Source organism: Amphiura filiformis, chromosome 7 (genome assembly GCF_039555335.1).
Source record: "Amphiura filiformis chromosome 7, Afil_fr2py, whole genome shotgun sequence".
NCBI lineage: Eukaryota > Metazoa > Echinodermata > Ophiuroidea > Amphilepidida > Amphiuridae > Amphiura > Amphiura filiformis.
Window position 1 is genome coordinate 26,393,446 of NC_092634.1, and position 16,465 is coordinate 26,409,910.

Below are 16,465 nucleotides of genomic sequence, written 5' to 3' on the forward strand. Positions count from 1 at the left end.
GAATCATTTAAACCATGATGATCGGTAGTACCAAGATTTTCATGGTCACATACATTATAATCAGAAACAAAACAATCAGATTTGCTATCACAATCAGAAGCATTAACATCATATTTAGCATTAGTGATAGCATAAGCATCACTTTGAGTATTATTACAGTCAATCAAGTCATTAAATACGTCACCCACTTTGGGTAAATTGTTCTTGGAAATAAATTTGGATGTACACATCTTAAAAAATCCTGGAAATTTCTTGCCAAGTAGCTCATCCCTCTTGTGTTGGGGTGTACATCATCAGCTAAATTGTCTTTCGTAATAGCAGAATTATCAATAAATGTCCATCTATTTTGCTCACAGATTTCATATACAATTTTATTAACTGCGTCCACTTTCGAGTCCTGCATATCTTTCCTATGAATGAGAGATGAGAATGCGATTTCACATTCACTGGAAGCGCGTGTCTTGATCGTGTCTCTGAGTTTAAATAACTTTGTTTTGATCTCATCAGTAGAGTCACGCTTCAGATTATTAGTTCCAACATGACATATCAAGCTGGTGGCACTAGAAATAGTAGGACGATTGTTGTTGACGTCATCACGCACTTGTTCAATACGTCGTCCTCCCTTACTCAAGTTAGTCACAATCGCTTTTTTTCAGAAGACGCTTATTATCAATGCGTCTTGAGATAGAGTCACCAAGAATAACAACGTGTGGTTCAGTTGACGAGGATTGAGTTGAAGATGATCGGGGCGTGGATGCTGTGGATTTTGGTGACGATGGCTGTCTTGTCCTGTTACTAGTTGCAGACGACACAGAAATAGGGGTCTGAGCTTCAAAGGGGATTGGAGAAGAAGTAGATTCAATGTCACTGGGCAAAGTCTCAGCATCATCAGATAGCATGGTAAATCTATTTGACAATGGGATTTGGGCTTTGGTCTGGGCTTGGTATGATGAGGGTCTTGGTGTCCGAGTTGTCCCAAGTTGAGGCTGACGTTTCTGCTGACAGGGTTGAGGGGTAGGGGTTAGGGGTGGCCATTCATGATTACTCAACAAACTGTCTCTAACACTAGTTGCCTTTGCGGGGGTTTTGGCCATTGGAGTTGCTGTACTAGTACTAGTATCCTGTTGATGCGACTTTGACGAAAGTTCCTGAATTTGCTGGAGCAGCGCCTGTCTTTCTGCAGAAAATTGGGTCTCCATTTCATTCTTCTTGTGTTGCATTTCTAAAAGTCTTGTTTGAAGTGTGAGAATCTCTGCTTCATGTTTTCCATTAAGCTTGGAGGCAATCATGAGTTGTGTAATAAGTTCATGTTGAAGACGACATTGTCCGTGGGAAGTTGACATAGGAGTGGTAGTACATGTAGATCTGTTCACAGAAGCAGGAGTTGACATAGGCCTACTGTAGGAGGAGCTGTGGGGAGCTTGTGGAATGGCTATTTCATCTAGCACTGTCCTAGTTATACCAGGGAGAACATTATCCATCCAATTGCAATGACCAGAGCCTTGTACTCTGACTAAAAGTGAGGCTTCTGAGAAGAAGGTGATCACTACACTCATAAGTTTGATGGTTCCTCTGTAGATCCTTCCATTTCCTCCTAAATCTTGGGCTAGGCCATACATTTGTCTAATTTCCGATTCCATCAACTGATATGCATTAAAATTATACACTTGGATGGTGTGAGATTCTTGCCTTTGGAAAATTTCCCAAATATCATCCAAGTTGGTGTTCATGTTCATAGAGAAGTTCAATGAGTCATCCATATTGATTTAGTGCACAGTGTACAGGAAGTGCGTATTTCAACTATAGTCACTCACTAGCAAAAATCAATAATCAATATAGAAGCTATACCTTGGGGTGGAAAATATATAGGGGATCAAATACATTTTGGGTCCGAAAAAGGGGGAACAAAAATTCAGTTCTTAATAGAGGGATCAAAATATCAAGAAAGTTTGCGCACTTTACACTTTGGGTGTAAAACACTAACGGTAATTCTTGGCTAATGAGTTCTTTTTTAGGACATGAAGGTGGGGATGGGGGCATAAAAAAATTTTAGACCATAAAAAGGGATATAAAAAATAAATAAATAAATCCACGCTTTTTTTAGGGGGTATCAACATTTTTTGATGTCCGAGGTTCCAACTTTTCCAACACCCCCACCCACCAAAGTATTTATGAACCCTCCCTTTTAACAGTTTTTTAACCAAAACCAAACTGTTTATATGAAAATTATTATTTTTGTACAAAAAAAAAAAAGGCACACCAGCAAGCAAACAAATGTTTAATTGCTGGTATGCCCTTTTTTTTGTACAAGCAGTGAATGTGAACGCATCACAAAAGAAACGAATTAATATTTTGACTAGATGCCTGATTTTGATGGAAACCGTTTATTCAGTTGCTTGGCTCAAAATATTTACATTCATTTGATGAAAAATCGCGTTTAATTATACAAAATCTTATATTTACAAGTTTATAGGGTTTTTTTAAATCATGTTTGATTCCCTCTTCAGGGATACTGTCTACACCCTGGCCAATTTTGTGCCTATTTTTGCATTTTTCAAATTATTGCGCATATTGGTGACAAGATATGTATATTATAGAGGCAAGGACTACAATTACTGCACTAAAAATTCAGGTACTCAACGAAAGTAGTTATTGACTTATTGATCAAATATTGGTTTTCCCTCATTTTTGACGGTTACTCCACAACTGTTGTCTGTGTTGAAATAAAATTTTCAGTGCAGTAGTTGTAGCCCTTGCCCCTATAATATACATATCTTACTTGTCACCAATGCGCTAGTTGAGAAAAATGCAAAATATAGGCACAAAATTGGGCAGAGGGTGTAGTACCCCCTTAAACTGAAAAAATTATCACCCACAAATACACCCAATATTGATACCAGTAAGTCCTAAAGGACTCGCCAAAAAAAGAAAACAAGCACACAGATACTGGTACATGATACTTCTTTTCATTTTATTTTTCTATCACATGACTGACATGGTGCACACACAAAAAAGGATTACAACTTGATATGGTCAATATGATTCAAACAAGCATCAATTTATTTTAAAATTTAATTGGAAAAATACACTAAGAAAATTTGCATTTTAAATAAAAATCAATAAAAAATTAGAGAAAAAAACACTGCTTTTAACATGAAATAACTGGTATTCAGATTACTCAGTTACCTTATTTTTGAAAGATGCTAGTAAATACATCTATAAATTGAATTTATTGATACAGGAGATTTTTTGAGACAGGCTGTAGAACAAAATAATGTCTAAGGCCATCTTAATTAAATCTGGTGTATCAAAGTTACCGCGCGCGTTAGTAAAATCGTGTGCGTAGTCCTCTTTGAAAATCAAGAAATTAATTTTTTTTATCTCTTTTTATTTTTTTTAACAAAAAGGCGAAAATAAAACTCAAAATTCGTATTCAAGTTTTTTATTTTTTCGCAAAATTTGAACACGAATATATTCAATTCAATTCAAGAAACATTCATTTCACAATTCACAACTTCAATAATACAATTTAATTAAGATAGCCTAAGCAGTAAGCATCAGTGCAATACATAAAATCATGCATACCTCACAAATGCAAAATTGGAATCAACTGAAATTTTGGGAATAACCGCTTTTGTGGATATCTACTTAAAAATGATATAAAAAGAGGATGCTAGGATCACTAAAAATTAACATTGTCTAATTATTGTCCACTGTTTAATACATACAGGTACATGTACATGTACATGTATAACCTACAACACATCCCTCTCTACTAGGTTATTAATTATTTATTTATTATTATAATTCAGTCTGTAAAATTGGCACATACAAAAGTCATGTAGCTTACCAGGGTAAGGGACAGCTAATTAATGGCAAGTTAAAATGGGCGAGTTAGATCGAAAGAAAATGGCGAGTTAGATAAGTTACTCCTCTGGCCCCTGCAGAGATTAAAGATTGACTCCTGCTGAGAATACGGGAAGTCTCGCCGGTGAGTTAAAGATTTTTATGGCAAGTCCAGCAGACGAGTTATGACAAGTCCCATCAATGAGTTAAAATTTACAGCAAGTCCCATCAGCGAGTTATGGCAAGTCTTTAATATCAGCAAGTCAGAGGATGATTTAAGCACTTCCCACCACGCCACTGTGTTGACTTGCGGTTAGCACAGCTGTGCGAGTGAACATGACACCACTGCGCGCACATTGCATTGACGGACATGGTTAAATTTGAATTTGGACTTATATATTTACAATAAAAACGCATTCACAATGCTAGTCGATTTCACATTTTATGTTACCTACAGAAGACCTGAATTATCCTTCATGCATACATCACTTTAGATCTGAAATCGACCAAGTAATAATGACACACGCACAATTCTTAAACAACATCTTTTGCACAGAATTCAATGGGATTTGAAAAGTAAAGTGGCAGTTGAAACTCTGGTGATAACACGTTTGCAGTGCATGATGGGGCTTCCTTAAATCATCCTCTGTCAGCAAGTTAAGATTACAATCTGATTTAGGGTAAAATGGATTTTTTCTCACCATCATGAACCTCAACTAGTGAAAGCAATTTCCCTGTCATAGTGTCATCATATAACGGCATTGCTGTAACTATCTTGATAATGTTGTCAGAACTCGCCGACTTGATTGTGTTGTTGTAACTCGCCGTTGGGACTTCATGGCTTTGTCGTAACTCGCCTTTAGCTTACTTTATGGGAGTAATTGACCAAATCCCTAATCTCTGTGGGGGGACTCACCTTTTCTTTAAGTTGCCTTTCTTTTTAACTCGCCTTTTTTTACTTGCCTAGTTACCACTGTGTCCAGGATTTGTTGACTTAAGGGGGTACTACACCCCTGGCCAAATTTATGCCTACAATGTATTTTTGCATTTTTCTCAAAAATTATAGAGCATTGGTGACAAGTACATGTAATAGATATGTATACATGTAGGGCAAGGACTACAACTACTGTACTGAAAATTCAGCAACTCAAAGCAAGTAGTTATTGATTCATTGATCAAATATTGGTTTTCCTCATTTTTGACTGTAACTCCACAACTGTTGTCTGTGCTGAAATAAAATTTACAGTGCAGTAGTTGTAGTCCTTGCCCCTATAATATACATACCTTACTTGTCCCCAATGCGCTATAATTTTAAAGAAATATGCAAAAATAAGCACAAATTTGGGCAGGGGTGTAGTACCCCTTAATTGTAGTCCACATAAGCATAATTATAAATTATGAGTTCCACTGCTATGGTAAAATATCAAATTATCAGTAAGCGATGGCTACCAGCTAGCTAGTCCACCAAACCTAATGGATAGGTAACCTACTGTTACAGCCATTATGTTGACAATGTCTTTTTCTGTCAATAGTTAAATTCACTTGAACTTAGTTGAAGCGCCGACATTCTATATGGCACAGGTGATTGCTATGGAGCATTTACTTTACACATCATCACTATATCATCATCTCGATCTGTCTCTTGCTTTAGCTTGTTGCTGCAAGTGGTTCCTTCCAATAAGTTCAAATTTCATCTGTAAAGAAATAACCAAAATATCAATTGAAAATATTTTTCTTATCAAGATTTCAAAATGAACAACCTACAGATCCCCCAAAAGTGACATGGAAAGAAAAAAATATCTTGGGGGCCTGACTTAATAGCTCAGGCCTGACTATAAATTAGGGGCCAGTGCCACTAAGTCAGATACTATCTTGGGGCTTGAACTTGAAGTTACTATCTTGGGGGCCTGAGTTACTTAGTCGCAGTGGCGTACCGTGGCCGCCCCTTCCCCGGGGGGCTGAAGAAAAGCCAATTTTGCTGCCCCTTCATCAACAGCCCGAAAAGGTTGCCCATTTTTTTTTTACGGTCGTTTGAAAAAGTGAAGAGCAAAAAAAAAAAAAATAAAATAAAAAAAAGGATTTATAGGCGTATCGCCCCAAAAGCAACACATTTTGATGTATAGTACAATTTTTTCAGATTTTCCGCCCTTTTTTTCTTTACTAATTCTTTTTGCCCCTCTTTTTGCCGCCCCTTCATCTTCCCGCCGCCCCTTCGATTTTGCCGCCCCTTGCTTTGACCCCGGGGGGCTGGCGCCCCAAAGGCCCCCCCCCAAAATATGTGCATGAGTCGGGTCGGGTCCCAAGTTACCAAGTCCGGGACCCAAATTACCAGATTGGACCCAAGTTACCAAGTCAGGGATAGTATGTAGGGCCCCATGATTTTTCTTTCCATGTCACTTCAAGAGCTCCTTCCCGGGGGGGGGGGGGGGCTGAAGAAAATTCAATTTTGCCGCCCCTTCCTCAACAGTTTTTTTTTTCCCGGTGGTTTGAAAAAGTGAAGAGCAAAAAAAAAAAAAAATTATAAGCGCTAGCGCCCTAATAGCAACACATTTTGATGTATAGTACTTGCCTGGGGTCACTCCCATTGTGGCCTGTACACCATCCGCGATAATCAACTTTTGAAAAGCAGACTAAACAAGGATCTAACCCTTGGCTAAAACGATACCCTAAACAGGTAACACGCACCTGTTTCACACCCTAAATTAGGCGGGCCTTAACAGGGATTTTATTCATTGCATCAAATTTCATACCCTTAAATTTCATTTCCACATATCAGCAATTGCAATTTTGCTACCCTTTTTTCCAATTTTTCGACACCCTGAACACGATACGCACGTATCGTGCCTACCCACAAAAACTACCCTTTTTACGCGTTTTTATTATCGCAGATGGTGTACAGGCCACAATGGAAGTGACCCTCCCCCAGGAGTACTTGTAATTTTTTCTAATTTTTTTATACTTTTAAAATTTTTTCCGCCCTTTTTTCTTTACCAATTCTTTTTGCCGGCCCTTCTTCCGGCGCCCCTTCGATTTGGCCTCCCCTGCTTTTTACCCGGAGGCGCCCCAAAGCCCCCCAAATACACGCATAAAAATCAAACATCACTCTCTTATATCAGATTTAAGGAGAGCAGTAAAGAGCAATGCTCTTACTCTCCTCAAAAGGCAGTCCCTGGTTAATCATAGTACATACCAGCTTGTCCAGTACTGTTGAGTTCATCATTATACATTCTGATTAAAAGCCACCATCTCCTGAAAGCAGTTGCTGCACCTGTACAGTTCACATCAAGTTGACATCACTGGTATCACCTAGTTGGGAAAATTCAAGAAACAATATCTTAATTTGGAGAAACGTTTTACAAGAACAAACATGCTTTGCCTCCCGGTTTCTGAACTTGGGCTTCTCCATGCTGCAATCCTAGCCCCAGAGTTACATGGGAGAGATTGGGAGGCCTAAGTACCAATTCAAAATATATTTTTGGAAATTGTTTTACCATACCATTTATTTTTGGAAATTGTTTTACCGTACCAGAAATTGTTTTACTGCGCACCTTTTAGATAAAAGTGCCGCAAATCATTTGATCATTGCATCCATGTGATGTGTATAGCATGCGAGTTGTGTTGAAGAGATCTATGGTGGTGCATTTGAAGTGTAACACACGTATTGCAATTTGCCCATTCATGCCTTTTAAAAGGCTAAACTACATGATCAGCTTGTCATCATGTGAGAGATGGAGTCAGGACTAACTATAAAAAAAGCCCACAATTTTCCGCTTTACAAATGTCAAATTCCGCTTTTTTCCGCTTTGTAAATTTTGCGATAAAAAAAAATTTCACAAAGAAACCCTTACGATCAAATATAGGGCCTATGCGGGTGAAATGATGGTTTATTAACAATTTATTAATGTTGAATTTTGAAACTGTTTTTATTACTGGTATTTAAGGTTGGTCTGAACCCTGGAATTATGGAAACTTTCGGGCCTCATAACTGCTGAATTGTTGGTCTAAAGTATATAAAAGTATACATATTTAGAATGGCAAAGACTTGATAAGTTCATGCTCATTTTTGGCCCAAAATCCCCAAAAAAATTCTTGGGCCAATTTTTTTTGTATTAATTTTAAAAACAAGATAAAAATATCTATGACTAGGAGCCATTTTTTTATTTTTTTGAATTTTGACCAACTTCACCAAAAATATTTGAAATTTGGGCAAAAATCAGGCTTTTTTATGATTTTTTTGAAAATTCAGCCATTTTTTGACCATTTTTGGTGCAAATTTCGAAAGTTGGAAGAAATTCAAAAAAATGAAAAAACGGCTCCTAGATATCTAGCTTTTAAAAATTAATAAAAATTTGGCCCAAGAATTTTTTTGGTAGGATCGGAAAAGAAGTGGGCCAAAAAATTCGGAAAAGAAGTGGGCCAAAAAACAGGATTTTGGCCCAAATTTGACCTCACAGATGAACTTATCAAGTCTTTGCCATTCTAAATATGTATACTTTTATATACTTTAGACCAACAATTTAGCAGTTATGAGGCCCGAAAGTTTCCATAATTCCAGGGTTCAGACCAACCTTAAAGGAAGTCTCCGGTAATCACAATGCCTTTATGTAAGAAAAAATATTATCAAGCACGAATCACATGGTTTTATTTCAACAAATTCATAGTGACCATGACCATAAAACGAATAAAACATCCGTCTCTCAACACGCGATATTCAAAATTCCCGGGCGCTGAATTTGTCGAGTGCAATATGATGTCCCAGACAATGAAGGCTGACAACAATTAAGCACAAATAACCATCACGTCATTGCACTTAGACAATTTCAGCGCGGGAATTTTGAATATCGCGTGTTCAGAGCCGACAGTTTCTATGGTCAATATGAGTTTGTTTTAAATAAAACCATGTGATTCGTGAAGGCATAATGTTATGATTGCCGGAGACTCCCTTTTTTTTCAATTTTCTTTTTTTAAGCTTTTTTCAGTTCATTTTTTTCTTTTTTTAGCAAAACTGCTTTTTCCGTGTTTCTTCCCGAATTCTGAGATTGTCGCGGAAAATCCGCAACGCAGAAAAAACTACTGGCTTTTTAGTCAGGAGCAGGACTCATCATGGTCTATCGTGGATTGCGTACACAGCTGGGCGCAGTGCCTAATTAGTCGGAAATTATTCGGCTTTTACTGCGCTCGTCAATAAAGTCCAAACTCAGTCACGCTCACATAAATGCACATAAGCGTGCGCCAGTCACGCATTACGCAACGCACAACTAGCATTTGTATTTGAAGCATTGCTTACGCCCATGATTGCGCCCAACTGCGTGGCAGTGTGTGCATGCCATTCTACATGTATTATTTATTGTATATCAATACAGCACGTTGGTCGTTGTTACGAGTCATTTTTTTCGCCTTATATTAAAACTTTAGGTGCTTTCAAACATCATGTTGTCCGCCCGGGGTTGTCCGTGTCAGAGAAAACATTCACAACACATGATGAACAGTATAGGAGTAGGGCATGATGATGATTGTATTTGTTATTTTGTAAATCATGTACCGTACCAGTAAATCTATAAATGTCATGCACGTCACGACGGATGTTTGTTCGTGGCCTTTACTTTAGCCTACAAATTACATTTACAATATTGAATCAGTCATGAGTCACGACACTGCTCTTGTTTTAGTGTAAAAGATGCACATCCTACGTGAAAATAATTGAAATAACGTCAGCTTTTATATTGCTTACCATACATGCATGACCACCTTGAATAACGAAGCTGTGCTGTGCATAGTCGGTGCATGTCACTACTGTGTGGTCCCGGTGTGTGCTCTGAGCGGGGTTTGTTTGACGATCTTTCCTTCTCAAAATTAAGTTGAATATTGCGATCTGTCGGTGTCCAATGGCCTCAATGTGTTACAAATCCACATAAGTTTCACCATTACGACTAAAAATCGTGCAAAGTTCATTATTTTGGTTTAAAAATGGAAAAATTGTAGAAACCACTAATGGCGGACGCAAATTTTTTTTTTTTTTTAAACATCGGCTACCAAATTGCAAGCAAAAAAGGTTTATTCCCTGCGTCGGTACTCGGCTGATTATTTTCAAACTCGCTTTATGTATAGCGAACAAAAGCTAGCCAAATCAGCCAAATGTCGGGTTTCATAAGTGTCAGATCAGGGCTCCGTTTGTCTTTATATTCCCATAGTAGCATGATATGAGATACATAGTAGCTGAAAGCAATGACGTAATCAAATTCTACTAAATATTCATTTTTCACTGCTCCTGATTTGGAACGCAGAACAGTTCAGTCTTCACCAACAGCACAACCCGATGACCGTGCGTAGTTGTTGAAAGACTGAAGGATCCAGTCTACTAACTGCATGCCCAATTTGTCAAAAAGTAAAAAAATCAAAAAAAATCTGTAATTGCGTGTTGTGTCACGGGGTCATTAAATATGCAAGAAAAAATGTAATGTTTTGTAAACTGGCAAGTTTAGCCCCCCTAAATTCACATTTTTTGTCAAATTAATTATTTTTTGTTGTCACTGATGCTAAATATAGGATAAATACAATACATATCCAAAAAATTGACCTCACAATTCATTTACATTTCGAACAGCGCCCTCACGAAGATGAAATTTATTGCAAATTCAACATTTTCAGGGGGCCCAAAGTCGATGTGGCCAAATTGGGCATGCAATTAGTGTGTATACAAGGTTTCAGACCTCTCTCTTTTTTTATTAGGAAGGTACAGGCTCCCAAAGATGAAATTTATTCAAAGGGCAACTTTTGGGTCCAAAGTTAGATTCCCCTACTCCAACTTTAAATGGCTGCCACAGAAAATCTGTATATTGAAAATAAAATGAAAATAATAGTAAATACGGCCAATAACTACGCATCTAGTCATTTATTTTCAATATTGTGGCCATTTTGACTTTTAAACCTTCCGAATTCGGCACATATGCAGTACATACAATCATAAGAAAATGGTCAACTTTGGGCTTGTCGTTTTATATGAAGTCAACCTAGACAATTACTGGGACTTACTTAAGTTGTAATATAAGACTTGTAGTCATATAAAAGTGATGTTTTATAAATTTTGAAGGTGGACCACATCGACTTTGGGCCCCCTGAAAATGTTGAATTTGCAATAAATTTCATCTTTGTGAGGGCGCTGTTCGAAATGTAAATGAATTGTGAGCTCAAATTTTGGATATGCATTGTATTTATCCTATATTTAGCATCAGTGACAACAAACAATAACTAATCTGACAAAAAATGTGAATTTAGGGGGGCTAAACTTGTCAGTTTATAAAACATTACATTTTTTCTTGCATATTTAATGACCCCGTGACAGAAAGCGCAATAATTTTTATTTTATTTTTTTTACTTTTTGACAAATTGGGCATGCAGTTAGTGTGTATACAAGGTTTCAGACATCTCCCTCTCTTTGTAAAGAAGGCACAGACTCCCAAAGATGAAATTTATTTAAAGGGCAACTTTTGAGTCCAAATTTAGACCCCCCTACTCCAACTTTAAATGGCTGCCACAGAAAATCCGTAAGAGCTACATACCTCAAATTTGCAGGTTTTTCATATTTTTACAGGTACAACATATGACTAAAATATCAAGCAAATCTTAGGGGGTCAGGTGGGGGGCCTCCTTGATTTCATATGGACTGACCCAATGTGGAGATTTGAATTGAATGGGTAATTGCTTTTTTATAAAAGTAAAACAGCAAAATTACAAATATGTATACAAGTTTTAAACTTTGTGATTATACTGTTGAAATATGAAATGAATGGGCTCTTACTACTTTATAGAAGAGAAAAATAATTACAGCAACATGTGGGACAAAAATCTAGTGTGTTTACATAATTATACAAAAATCATAAAGGTTATCATTTTTATACCAAATTTTAAAATTTTGTAAATAATATTAAAACTTTATACACGTTTTAAATTTTGTAATTATAATGTTGAAATATAAATGATTAGGCTCTTACTACTTTAAAAAAAATACGGCAAAATGTGGTACAAAAATCGTGTGTGTTTACATTTTTTAAAAAATCATAAAGATTATAATTTTTATACAAGTTTTAAAATTTTGTAAAATGTTGATATTCAAAATAAATGTTTTAAGTGCTAGTTTAAAAATACACCAAGATTTTGGCCTACTGTATATTGTACAAAAATTGATTTTGGTGTACATGTATAATGTATAAAGAATCCAAAGATGTACATGAATGTGTGTATTGTACATTTTTATACAAGTTTTAAATTGTGTACTTATAATGTGGAGATTTGAATTGAATGGGTAATTGCTTTTTTTATAAAAGTAAAACAGCAAAATTACAAATATTTATACAAGTTGAAATATGAAATGAATGGGCTCTTACTATATATAAGAGAAAAATAATTACAGCAACATGTGGGACAAAAATCTAGTGTGCTTACATATACAAAAATCATAAAGGTTATCATTTTTATACCAAATTTTAAAATTTTGTAAATAATATTAAAATTCAAAATAAATGTGTTTCTTACTAGTTTAAAAATGCATCAAGATCTGGGCCTACTGTATATTGTCCATATGTATAAACATTGCTTGTTCGTGTACATGTATAAATAATTCAAAGATGTACATGTATGTACTGTACATTTTTATACTTGTTTTAAATTTTTGTAATTATAATGTTGAAATTTGAAACGAATGGGTAATTCCTATTTTATCAAAGCAAGACAGTAAAATGTGAGGCTACATCATGTACATGTATATAGTACAGATTTGTCTTTGTATATACACCATTTATAACGTTGTACTTTACGTTTGAATTTTGTAATTATAAGGCAAAGTAAAAAATAAAACATGTTTTTCATCCCTTCTTGCTTTCTTTTTTGAGGCCGCTTCAAATTTTTTACTTCGATAAATTCAGTTATAACTTTTCAACAAAAATGTTTAGGATGCCGATATGTATTTATATTGCATTGGCAATAAATTGCACAAGAAACACTTCTGGAAGGTTTTGTGATCATTAGAGGGGTCTACCTACCAGAACATTTAAATAAAAAGGCCTCCATCTTTCGATAAAATAATTGGAATGAAAAGTTCAGAATAATTCAGAATAATTGGGTTCAAGCTATTATATTGTATAAAGGAAAATTGCAGCAAAATATGAGTCTAGTAATTTAGTAGATTGTAGTTTGTACATAAACTTATGCTTTTGGTGTATTCATAAAGATGCACAATTTGTAAACATTTAATCCTATATTTTAGCAAAAAGTCAATCACAAATTTCAATTTATTATAATATGCATATGCATAAGAAAAGTTTATTAAATTTTCCCAATGTAAAACTCAAATTTTACCATTGCTACTGACGATGTTTGTTCCCTGTAAATAAAACACAGTATATACCTCATAGATTCCTGTCATCTGATTGGTCGAAAGTGCAGTCATTGAATTAACTATGCCCGCAAAATGAACTATGGACCGGTCACGTGCGTCCCGATCAAACTGCGCAATCGCAGCATCCACGTATCCATTCGGTATATAAAACAAATATTGACTGCTATATACGGGACATGGTTACGATTTAGCCCCGCAGTGATCACCTTGGGCCTATAATCTTAATTATGCCCCTCATAGCAGTCAATATTTGTATACTATGCACATAGCCATCGTTATAACATGCTTCTTGCTTCTATAAATGTATTTCATTCCCTGCTCTCATTCAAGTACATTTGAAGATCTCTGTTGCAAGAGCCCTTTAATGCATCCACTTTTGGCTGAAATTGAGATATTGACATGACATTATAGTGTGGGTAAAAATACACATTGTTTGACCTTTATACCACCTTCCCTTCCGGAGATATCATATAACATCTACTTTTGGCTGAAATTGAGTTATTGACATGACATTATAGTGTGGGTAAAAATACACATTGTTTGACCTTTATACCACCTTCCCTTCCGGAGTAAACGGGAAATCTTTGGGAATTTCCAGAAATCTGAACTTATAATGAATATACAATTTTAGGAAAACAATTTTTTGATGTATAATAGTAGCCTTGGGTGTTCTTTAACTATTAAAACCAAAAGGAACTGTTTTGGCGTCACTGTCTTTGAACAAAATCATTGTAATTAACGAACGCTGTAGCTTCGGAAATGCTCAAAAATTTCGTTTTCCGGATTTAATTAAAAATTCATAATTAAAAAGTACATGAGATATTTCAATTTTTCTTTTTAATTTTGAAAGCATTAGTCAAGTTATATAGGAGTGCAAACAAATGGGCTCAGATTTGATTGCAAATAATGTTGTTTCTAGAAAAGGGTACATTTATTTTGTTGCAATGGCCCTTACATCCACATAAGGCGCGATATAAAAGAAATAATCAAATAAATATGAAGGATTGAAAATTGTACCAAACCTATTCTTTTAGTTTCTATTCATCAATACTTCATTCGCATCCAAATTGAATCAAATAGAACAAGTAATACTTGCACATTTGAAAAAAGCTGTTTTTCTCAAAAAGTCAAAAAGTGGATGTAAGCACTCTGAACGGTGGTCAACCGATGTATATTGTTGTACAAGGCTCACTCAGTTATTTAATGAGGCAATACAAACGATCGAAATGAGCAACATTTTCAGTTACATATTTTCAATGTAAAATTAATTTTCTCGGCCAAATGCAAAGCAATAATTTACATTGTTTTCAGTAAATGTCAGGAAGAAACTATAATGCCTGTATTTATTTTGATAGGCTTCAACTCTGGTCGCGAGCTTTTTTTTTTATCAGCCTTTCAGCTTTTCAAAGTAATACAGTTGAAGGATTTTTCCCAACTTTCTAACGCGCATCACCGTGAGCTATACAGGGTGTCCCAGAATGATTTGTACCGTGTTTGCAAAAATAACTAAAAATAGAAGACGGGCAGTGTATCTATTTTTGATAGCAGCATTATAATGTTGGACATGTCTCCTACTTATTCTGTTAATTTCAGCACGCTACCTTTATTTGTTTTGGCGTGGCATGCAATAATGTAAAATCGATGAAAAACGACTCGCATACCTTTGAAAAATGGCACGATACGATTAAATGAAGAACGTGGGATGTTTGGCACAGCATTTCGACGACAACTACTGTTGGGGTTGCGCCTTAAAGCTTGCCGGAAAGCTGCAATGTTCGCCCGAATGTTCGCTATAGTTCTTACAGTATTACGAGCACCTGAAGCTTCACTCTGCCGATTCCTGACAGTTCCGTGCTCGTCAAACTTCTTTACGTTATACACTATCGTCTAATGAATCTTCTTTGCATCTCAACATAGCTGCCGGTTTGCCAGTAAGTTTTTGAAAGAAATCCACGCTGTTGTACAGTAAATTGAAGAGCCGTCTTTTCTGTACCACAACCAGTTCGATCTCTGCAAGCATTTCAAATGACATGGACCTCACACCACAATAACTATATTTAAAACTACCGCCAAAGAGAGAATGGGATTAGGCCACAAATCCTTAATTCCATATAATGATTGCTTCGTAACGTCATAAATAATAGATAGATATCGGCTATTTAGTGGAAATATGAACAGGGCACAACTAAAATACATGCATAACTTTTTCCAAATAACTTTGTGCTGAACGGTTAGTAATGTTACAGATTTTCAAAATAGGTTGCGTTGTCAAAACTTAGAATTCACCATTTTTACGCAATCTTCTATAACTTCTACTAGAAACGTCCAATTTTTAAAATCTAAAAAATCTGAAAAAGCTAAATATATGTAAAACTTAAAATGCAAAACAATATGACCCTTTAACATGCTCTTCATACCTAAAAAATTCCATCTTTCCCGGTATAGATCATTCTGGGACACCCTGTATATCATAGTTTTGTCAGAATTTTTATCACCATTTTTTACTGCCGGCTGAATTTGTGCAAAATCAACGCGTGAAATCTGAGGTGAATCGATATCCCTGGGTGCCGTAAGGTGATTGGGGAAAAGCTACCACGGCTACAGTGTTGCCAGAACTTCAACATGGCAAAGATATTTCCAGGCCTGATACTGACCATGTTGACCCAAGTATGAGGATTTTTCAAAGATGAGGATATTTCATCACGTGAGTGATAGCTATTTGATTTCACCATCGCCGTGATCATCAGAGCAATGTGTTCAAACTTGCCACTCCTCAAAACAACTTTGCCCAACGTTTGGTAAAAAAAATCAATAATCTTACACGCAATATTTTAAACAAAACTTTCATTTACAAAACATATTATGTTATTATTTATCAAGCAAACTGTTTGGATCTCGCTCTCTAACCTACGTAGCATCCCCAGACTTTCGTTATTTAAACGCAGCTTAAAACCCATCTCTGTAATTGATTGTTTTTATGTTTGTTTGTCATTTTCGTGTTTTGCGCGCTTTGAGTTCCTCGGAAGATTCTATGGCTTATAAGAACCATTCATTATCATTATTAACTAGGATTTTGTTTTAAAAAAAACCTGTTCAAGCAAACTAAAATTACTTGCCTAATAATAACTTGGAACGTTAATACTTGACCTAGTGTTGTCAATTGAATATATGAATACAAAAGCCACCTAAGTCCATACTTTGGCCAAATTGAGTTAAGCATGGGAA